At 48.6% G+C, this 10393-nt stretch overlaps 1 protein-coding gene across 1 annotated transcript in view; it reads right to left on the reverse strand.

Annotated features, from left to right (window-relative positions):
- GJC2 (gap junction protein gamma 2) overlaps positions 1-3157 on the reverse strand; it is an 80501-nt gene extending 77344 nt beyond the window's left edge. The window contains exon 1 of the mRNA XM_060280992.2: positions 2980-3157. The gene's annotated coding sequence lies outside the window, so the exon portion shown is untranslated. The remainder of the gene's footprint in view (positions 1-2979) is intronic.
- Positions 3158-10393: the final 7236 nt, after the last annotated feature.

Consider the following 10393-nt stretch of genomic DNA (forward strand, 5'->3'; position numbering starts at 1 on the left):
TCTATGAAGTAAGAAGGGGCCATGAGGGTCATCTAGCTCAACTCCCTGCAGTGCAGGAATCTTTTGCCCAACGTGGGGCTCAGACCCATGACTCTAAGATGAAGAGCCTCATGCTCTACTGACTGAGCTGTCCTATTATGTTCTTATCAAAAGTCGTGCTGCAGAGGAGAGCAAGGAAAAGTCAGACTCGTTTCCCCTCCAAAATAACTACTCCGTCTTTCCCTTGCAGAATATTAGCATTTCTATTTATATAGAGTCCGTTATGTGCTTGGTAGGGGGCTTATTCTTAGGCCCCACCCCCGCACCATGTTTTTAAAGTGGTGCCATACCACTTTAAACTGACACGGCTTCTCCCCACCCCCACCCCACCCCAAAATAACGGTAATTCTGGGAACTGTAGTTTGTTAAAGGTGCTGAGAGTTGTTAGGAGACCTCCATCCTGCCTCAGAGAGCTACAATTTCCAGAATGGTTTAACAATCAATCCCTCTTCAAAGGGGAACTCTGGAAATCGTAGCTCTATGGGGGGAACAGTGATCTCCTAAGAATGCTCAGCAGCACCCTTAACAAACTACAGCTCCCGGGGTTCTTTTGAGGAAGCCGTGTCTGTTTAAAGTGGTATCACAGTGCTTTAACTTCATGGCACAGATGTGGCTAAAATTAAACACAGGGGAGACAGAGAAAAGGGTACAGCAATGGATAAATAGGGGGATAAATAGGGAAAGTATATACATTTATTTCCATTACATGGACTAATTAATACACGTGGTTACAGTAGGGAAGGCATAGCTACAGAAACAGGCTGAGAAGTTGCTAACTCTAATGGGTTTGTGGGGGGGGGGGTATGTGAACACACAACACACAGCATAGATTTGAATCCTATACACAGCATCATTCACTCAGTTCACACTTATTGTTGTTATGTATTTATCTGTACTCCCCCCTTTTCCCCTGACAAGGATCCAAGGCAGCTTAGAGATAAAAATAAGAACAACTAAAAGTATCTCCCCCCCTCAAAAATGAACATTGATAGAGCTAAAACTCTCTCTCTCTCTCTCTCTCTCTCTCTCTCTCTCTCTCTCTCTCTCTCTCTCTCTCTCTCTCTTTCTCTCTCTCTCTGTGTGTAGTTTTAGCTCTATCAATGTTTGTGTGTGTGTGTGTTGTTGTTGTTTAGTCGTGTCTGACTCTTTGTGACCCCATTGACCAGAGCACGCCAGGCACTCCTGTCTTCCACTGCCTCCCACAGTTTGGTCAAACTCATGTTCGTAGCTTCAAGAACACTGTCCAACCATCTCGTCCTCTGTCGTCCCCTTCTCCTTGTGCCCTCCATCTTTCCCAACATCAGGGTCTTTTCCAGGGAGTCTTCTCTTCTTCTCAGGAGGTGGACAAAGTATTGGAGCCTCAGCTTCAGGATCTGTCCGTCCAGTGAGCACTCAGGGCTGATTTCCTTCAGAATGGGTAGGTTTGATCTTCTTGCAGTCCACGGGACTCTCAAGAGTCTCCTCCAGCACCATAATTCAAAAGCATCAATTCTTTGGCGATCAGCCTTCTTTATGGTCCAGCTCTCACTTCCATACATCACTACTGGGAAAACCATAGCTTTAACTATATGGACCTTTGTAGGCAAGGTGATGTCTCTGCTTTTTAAGATGCTGTCTAGGTTTGCCATTGCTTTTCTCCCAAGAAGCAGGCGTCTTTTAATTTTGTGACTGCTGTCACCATCTGCAGTGATCAAGGAGCCCAAGAAAGTAAAGTCTCTCACTGCCTCCATTTCTTCCCCTTCTATTTGCCAGGAGCTGATGGGACCAGTGGCCATGATCTTGGTTTTTTTGATGTTGAGCTTCAGACCATATTTTGCGCTCTCCTCTTTCACCCTCATTAAAAGGTTCTTTAATTCCTCCTCACTTTCTGCCATCAAGGTTGTGTCATCTGCATATCTGAGGTTGTTGATATATATATGTATATAAATGTGTGTGTGTGTGTGTGTGTGTGTGTGTGTGTATTCATGCGCACTTAAAACATCACCCACACATGTTGGATATGCTGTAGTCCTTTGCACATGCAGAAGCCACATATCACATGTAAACAGTTTCATTTATCACACTCGAGGTTCATCTATGGCAGCCGCATACACTGTCCATGCATCTAAATTCATTAAATATTACACGTGCACTAAATTTTCCTTATCATGGATGTGCATGCCTTAACCGAGTGTGCATTTCACCCGCACACAGAAGGATGCTCTCAAACATAGTGGGTGGCCACCCTCCTCCCTCCATCTCACGTTTCCTTTATTGTACCCAGGGAGCTCCTGCCACATTTGCAGCCCCAGCCCCTCCTGTTTACTCAGACCCGAATCTCCCTGTGTCCCAGGAGAGCGCGACAGCCTCAGGCGACACCTGGAAGAAGCCCCTTGGTTTCAAAGGAGATCGCTAAGCGAACGCTAAACTCTCTTCGACGAAATGCTTCGATCTCTCTCTCTCTCTCTCTCTCTCTCTCTCTCTCTCTCTCTCTCTCTCTCTCTCTCTCTCTCTCACACACACACACACACACACACACACACACCCATTGCGCGATGCACGCGCGGCTACACAAAGGATGCTCTGCGCTGCCCATTCACTCCCAGCTCGTCTCCCGCCCCCTTCCCAAGCTGGGCTCGGTTTTCCTAGCCAGAATTTCGCGGAGATTTCGCTCAAACGTGTTAGGGGGGGGCCTTTCTCGCGTGGACCACCACGTCCTTCCACCGCCTCCATACCGTTACGGACGTATCTCAGTGACAGAGCATCTGCTTTGCACGCTAGTTCAAAGCAGGTTCAATCCTCGGTGGCGTCTCTATGTAGGGCTAAGCATGCCCTCCTCCACCCCTCTTCCTGAAGCCGCTGCTGCCAGTCAGTGTCGACACCACTGAACGGTTGGATCGATGGTCTCTGACTCGGCATGAGGTGGCTTCCTCTGTTGCTGAGAAAGATCGGTCCACTCACCTCTTTGGTCCTGTGCTGGCGGTCCTTTCTCCAGAGAGCATCCCAGGGTTAGATGCAGGAAGAGGGGCGCGTGTGCGCGTGTCAGGGGGAGCGTTGCTGCGCAGGGAAACCCACTGGTGCGAGAGAGAGAGAGAGAGAGAGAGAGAGAGAGAGAGAGAGAGAGAGAGAGAGAGAGAGAGAGAGAGAGAGAGAGAGAGAGAGAGAGAGAGAGAGAGAGAGAGAGAGAGAGAGAGAGAGAGAGAGAGAGAGAGAGAGAGAGAGAGAGAGAGAGGAGGATTTTCAGTCTCGCAGCAGCTCAGCTGTAAATTTCGCCAGGCGAGGCGACAGGCTCGCTGACCTTCCTCCGCGCAACAGCAAGGCGCAATTGCGCAAAAGTACAAAGCAATCCAAACTTTGCGCGCTTCGGATGCGTCTTTCACCCGGAGCCTAACAACGCCGGCCAATCGTCCTACGGGGTGGGACTACGGAAAGGGTGGCTCTACAGACCCACGGATCCTGAGCTGAAGATCTGAGGAGGGGGTGGAGGAGCTAGACCTGGAGACACTCCCCCCCCCAATCCGACAAGGGGGTTGTTCCGCTTTCTGTCCGAGCAAAATATTTGTGCTGATTAATTACTGGTAAAGTGGGGATTTTCCTTCGTTCTAACCTTGATCCCTTTTGAATCTATGGAAAGCACGTGTGTCTGAGAGCAGAGGGAGGAGGTGCGAGCAGCTATTTGTTTTCCCTGCCAGTACCCCCCACCCCGGGTTAAAGTTTTCAAAGTTTTGCCCTTATAAAGACTTAGCTGCAAGGAGACGTTTCTAGGCATTTCTGGGTTTTCCTCCCCTCCCTTTCTCTCTAAGCAAAAGAGATCCATCCAAGGTCTTGCAGGATTTATTTTCACCGAAGAAATCGCTCAAGATGAGCATTCCCCTCTCCTGGGTGGGGCTGCTAAAACAGAAGCGATTGCAGCTGGGTTAGAGGATAGGGATAACAAAACGGAAGAACAATAACCTGAGCAGGTAACAACAGGTGCTTCCCCCAGGGACTCCTCGCAGTAACAGATTCCACTCTGGGAAAGAGAGCTAGGGCTTTCAAACTATTGGGGCTGCCTTGAGAAACATCCTAGAAACATTAGGATCTCAGCCCAGTTCTTAACTAGAAGGGGGCATTTTGATCCTGTTGTTGTTTATTGATTTAAAGCCCTAAATGGCCTCGGTCCAGTATACCTGAAGGAGCGTCTCCACCTCCATCATTCTGCCCGGACACTGAGGTCCAGCACCAAGGGCCTTCTGGCGGTTCCCTCGTTGCGAGAAGCCAAGTTACAGGGAACTAGACAGAGGGCCTTCTCGGTGGTGGCGCCTGCCCTGTGGAACGCCCTCCCAACAGATGTCAAAAAGGAAAACAACTACCAGACTTTTAGAAGACATCTGAAGGCAGCCCTGTTCAGGGAGGCTTTTAATGTTTAATAGATTGTTGTGTTTTATTCTTTTGTTGGAAACTGCCCAGAGTGGCTGGGGAGACCCGGCCAGATGGGCGGGGTATAAATAATAAATTATTATTATTATTATTATTATTATTATTATTATTATTATTATTATTATTATTATTATTTCATGCATCGCTTTTATACAGAAAGTCTCAAAGTGATTTACAACTGAGTCCATAAAATGCAAAAGCAGAAGGAATAAATTAAAAAGCAAAGAACACAACACAAGGGACAAAATTCCCTAAAGGACTCATGCACCGATGATGTAAGAAAGGACCATCACAACATGAGGTGCACAAGTGGCTTGCTGGGCAAGGCAGACCCACAAGGCTAGCCACTACTAGGCTGGGTGATTGTTGCCCATCAGGAGAGAGAGAGCTTGAGGTGGCAGGGAAGTCAGTGCAGAGCACTGGCAGAGAGCCCATATGGCACTCCTAATTCGTTTGCACTACCCAGCCTCTGGGCTGCCTGGCGAGCAGCTTCTGATAAGAAAGGTGCCACCCCAGAGGCCAAAACTATACCAAATTATGAGTCAAAGCCTGGCTGAACTGGAATGTCTTAGCCAAAACTGGCAAGGGTGGCACCAGGTGTGTTTCCTTTGGGAGAGCATTCCACCAACAGGAAGGAACCACGGAGGAAGTCTGTTCTCTCATTGCCACCCATCTCACCTCTCTCCAGCAGCAAAGCAAGGAAGCTTAATCCATCCCAGCGTTCTATCCCAACATCAACCAACCGGATGCTTTCAAAAGCTCAAATGGAGGGCATGAAGGTGCCAGTGTGGTGTAGTGGTTAAGAGCAGTAGACTCGTAATCTGGTGAAGCAGGTTCGATTCCCTGCTCCTCCACATGCAGCTGCTGGGTGACCTTGGGCTAGTCACACTTCTCTGAAGTCTCTCAGCCTCACGCACCTCACAGAGTGTTTGTTGTGGGAGAGGAAGGGAAAGGAGAATGTTAGCCGCTTTGAGACTCCTTCGGGTAGTGGTAAAGCGGGATATCAAATCCAAACTCTTCTTCTTCTTCTTCTTCTTCTTCTTCTTCTTCTTCTTCTTCTTCTTCTTCTTCTTCTTCTTCTTCTTGCCATTTGGTCGCCAGCTCCTGGCATTGTGCCTTTGCAACTGGAGGTACCGTCATTAAGCTCTAGAAGTGATCATGGACTCAGGGAGAGATCTTCTGCAACATGGGCTTCCAGCTGTGGTTGTACTAAAAAAAAACACCATCAGGCCCCAGGCCCCCCTTCAACATGGCCAGTGCTCACGGACAGTGGGAGTGGCACTCAGTCAGTAGAGCATGAGACTTTTAAACTCAGGGTTGTGGGTCAGAGCCTCACGTTGGGCAAAAAGGCTCCTACATTGCAAGGGGGGTTGGAGTAGATGACCTGAATGTAAAGTACTAGACTTGGGAGGGGGGGAGAGAAAGGCACAAATACCGGATGGGTGACACCTGGCTTGAGAGCAGTACATGTGAAAAGGATCTAGGAGTCTTGGTAGACCACAAACTTGACATGAGTCAACAGTGTGATGCAGCAGCTAAAAAAAGCCAATGCAATTCTGGGCTGCATCAAGAGGAGTATAGCATCTAGATCAAGGGAAGTAATAGTCCCACTGTATTCTGCTCTGGTCAGACCTCACCTGGAGTACTGTGTCCAGTTCTGGGCACCACAGTTCAAGAAGGATACTCACAAGCTGGAATGTGTTCAGAGGAGGGCAACCAAAATGGTCAAAGGCCTGGAAACGATGTCTTATGAGGAACAGCTTAGAGAGCTGGGCATGTTTAGCCTGGAGAAGAGAAGGTTAAAGTGTGATATGATAGCCACGTTCAAATATATAAAAGGATGTCATATAGAGGAGGGAGAAAGGTTGTTTTCTGCTGCTCCAGAGAAGCGGACACGGAGCAATGGATTCAAACTGCAAGAAAGAAGATTCCACCTAAGCATTAGGAAGAACTTGCTGACAGTAAGAGCTGTTTGGCAGTGGAATTTGCTACCAAGGAGTGTGGTGGAGTCTCCTTATTTGGAGGTCTTTAAGCAGAGGCTTGACAGGCATATGTCAAGAATGCTTTGATGGTGTTTCCTGCTTGACAGGGGGTTGGACTGGATGGCCCTTGTGGTCTCTTCCAACTCTATGATTCTATGATTCTACCTCTGTGGCCCTTTCCAATTCTATGATTCTATAGGAAACACCCTTGTTCTTCCTCCCTCTTTTGTCTACTCCAGGACAGGGGGACCCTCAGGCATGGGTCCCAAATGCCAAACCTCTCTACCTGGCCCTTGGGAGTTCTCCCTTGGCCACATCCCTGGCCCAGGTCACAGACCCTCACTGACTCTGATAAGTCTCATGCTTGCCTGGAAAGAGGAGACATGGGGGCATGTGTGAGGATCAGACAGCTTTGTGGTTATCCTCTTGTTTATCCCTAATATCTGGTAATAAGAGAGATGCTTCCATAGGCTCCCTATTAGGATATCTTAGCCAACCCCTTCTCCTCTCTCCCCAACATTGCCATTCTGCATCTGGGTTGTCTTTCCAATATTAAAAACATTGCATTCCTCGGCTGGGATGCAGTCATCCCAAAGCAAAACAGAACATTTTGTCTCTTTCTTGTAAGCCTTCCTTGCTGAAGATGTGATATTTAGGAGCTGATGAGCTGGTCGTTCACCCTGGAGTCCTTTGCTGCCAAAGGCTGTTTGCTGTGCTCGGCAACATGAGATCATTGGGGGGAAACCAGCTATGTCATGCCAGCAAGGCGAAAAATGACCTCTGACCTTCCCCCGGGGGCTTGAACACCAGGGCAGGCTTGTCTCTTGTGCTCACCCGAGATTTCAGCGGTGGTGGGGTGTTTTGTTTTTTTTAAAAAAAGCAAATTCTAAAATAAGCCGGCTTCCTTGTGTCTGCCTAAAAGCTTCTTGGCTGCTTAAGGCATGTGCCTGTAAGTGCTTCCCAATTTTTCATTTTTATTTTAAGACGGATATTAACAAGAACATGCCGCTAGTCCTGATCGTGCAAGCGCTAATGAACCCATGTGCCAGAAGTAAGAACAGAGATGGTGCAGGGACACTGGAAAGCCCCGAAGTGTTGTGACCTCGTATTCCTCTCCTTCCAGGGATGAGGCAAGGACTCAGAAGCAGGAGGGGTCAGTCCCAGAAGGACTTCTACCAGAGGAGCCTGGGGTGCCAATGTCAGGGAAGGTCCGTAGCTTAGTGACCGATCATCTGCTTTGCATGCAGGAGGTCCCAAGTTCAATTCCCAGCACCTCCAGGTAAGGCTGAGACAGACTGCCTACCTGAAACCCTGAAGAGCAGCTGCCAGTCAGTGCAGGCGATATGGAGCAAGATGGTCCATTTATTTCGTTTGCTTTAGAAAATGTGCCTGTTCGTAATGGAACTTATAAACAGTTTACCAAAAAAATAAAAATTGTTAAAATTAACCATAAAAGAAGATTGAAACACGTGTTTCTACATGCCTGGATAGGCTTGCCAAACAAATACATTCCAAGTGCAAGCTGGAAGGTGCCTGCCTCATGTCAAGAGGCAGGGAGTTCCAGAGTTACAACTGCAGGATGAGTATTAGGTTGTGCCTGGAACACAGTACCAATTCTGTAGATCAAAGTGGTCGAGTGGGGCATTTATGGGGTAAGAACACAAGTAAATTGGTCCCAATCTGTTAAGAGCTCTGCCTACATTTTGTTTGGAGGAATATTTCCATAGTTTAAACGCCCCTCTCGCCCACTGTTCTTCGCCCAGCTGCGGTGCTTTCCTGCAGCTTGGCACTAAAATAAGAGAGTCGTCATTGTCAAGACGTCAAGACTGGGAAAGCATTGTGTGAGAATCGCCCTTGCTGTGGGTGCCCGATTTGCACAGCTGAGCAACACCAGGAGCAACTGGGAAATTGACGGAGAGCGAGATCCGAGTGTAAACAGCAAAACCAGCTTTCCGAACAGGCTTTGCCTTTGGAGACTTGCCATTGTTGCAAGCCTTTGACTCGGGTGTCCCGCAATGTTTACATCCCATGTTTTATTCTTGCTCTTCTTCCGAGATCGGTTTTATTCTCACAGCGACCCTGTGAGGTAGGCTAAGCACCACCACGGTCGGAGGCAGGATGACTCTGAGGACCAGTCGCTGGGGGGAGAGAGCACTGCTGCACTCAGGGCCTCCGCGCAGGCTGCCCCTGGGGAGGGGGATCTGGCTGGCCACTGTGAGAACAGGATGCTGGACCAGAGGGGCCTTTGGCCTGGTCCATCAGGACGCAACTCTCCATTGGTAGCAAATGCTGTGTCATTGCAGACTCTCTGCAGACACGGAGCAATGGATTCAAACTACAAGAAAGAAGATTCCACCTAAACATTAGGAAGAACTTCCTGACAGTAAGAGCTGTTCGACAGTGGAATTTGCTGCCAAGAAGTGTGGTGGAGTCTCCTTCTTTGGAGGTCTTTAAGCAGAGGCTTGACAGGCATATGTCAAGAATGCTTTGATGGTGTTTCCTGCTCGACAGGGGGTTGGACTGGATGGCCCTTGTGGTCTCTTCCAACTCTATGATTCTATGATTTGGCCGTGATCTCTGCTGCTTAGGAGCATAGGAAGCTGTGCTTCACCAAGTCAGACCACTGGTCCACCTAGTTCAGTACTGCCTACACCAGGCACCCCAATAATATTAATTAATTAATTAATTAATTAATTAATAATTTATTATTTATACCCCGCCCATCTGGCTGGGTTTCCCCAGCCACTATGGGCGGCTTCCAACCGAATATTAAAAACAGTACAGCATCAAACATTAAAAACTTCCCTAAACAGGGAACAGTTGTCTTCTAAAAGTAAAATAGTTGCTTATTGCCTTGACATCTGCTGGGAGGGCGTTCCACAGGGCGGGTGCCACTACTGAGAAGGCCCTCTGTCTGGTTCCCTGTAACCTCACTTCTCGCAGAGAGGGAACCGCCAGAAGGCCCTCGGGGTTGGACCTCAGTGTCCGGGCAGAATGATGGGGGTGGAGACGCTCCTTCAGGTATACAGGACCGAGGCCATTTAGGGTTTTAAAGGTCAGTACCAACACTTTGAATTGTGCTCGGAAACGTACTGGGAGCCAGTGTAGATCTCTCAGGACCGGTGTTATGTGGTCCCCAAACTGCAGCCCTCCAGATGTTTTGGCCTACAACTCCCATGATCCCTAGCTAGCAGGACGAGTGGTCAGGGAAGATGGGAATTGTAGTCCAAAACATCTTGGGGGAGCCTGGCCTACACTGACAGGCAGCAGCTCTACGGGATTTCTGACAGGGCTTCCTCCCAGCCCAAACAAGGAACTGAACCAGGAATTTCCTGAATGCAAAGCAGATGCCCTTCCGCTAAGCTTCGGCCCTTCCTCCTTGCCTGCGCTGATGCTCCTGCCCTGGGATTGCCCTGTTCAGCCTCGTCTTCCTGTTCCCCAGCTGTCAGCAGCCTGTGAGTTTTCCTTTGATCTCTTCCTCAAGGTCCTTCCTGGTCTCCAACGTGCCTGTTCTCCCTCTGGTTCAAGGCTCTCTGTCCACTACATTGCCTTGGAGGCAGGTGCCGAGAAGCAGCTTGGCAAAAGAATGCTGCGTATTGCACACTTTAATGCTGGCTGGAGACTGCTGTTCTAATCCTTTTTAACATTTTGAGGCTTTCGCTTGGCAATTGCAATGATGCATTTTGCTTTAATGGCTATAGTATTTCCCCCCAATGTGACTTACAAGATGCATTGAAGTTAATTTTGAGGATATAATATTATTAAATAATAAACTCCACCCACCCACCTCCTTACATGCAGAAAACTAGCATACCAGGGAGATGGGTTTAGTCCAGGCATCCCCAAACTGCGGCCCTCCAGATGTTTTGGCCTACAACTCCCATGGTCCCTAGCTAACAGGACCAGTGGTCAGGGATGATGGGAATTATAGTCCAAAACATCTGGAGGGCCAAAGTCTGGGGATGCCTGCTTTA

Source organism: Zootoca vivipara, chromosome 11 (assembly GCF_965207765.1).
Source record: "Zootoca vivipara chromosome 11, rZooViv2.hap1.1, whole genome shotgun sequence".
NCBI lineage: Eukaryota > Metazoa > Chordata > Lepidosauria > Squamata > Lacertidae > Zootoca > Zootoca vivipara.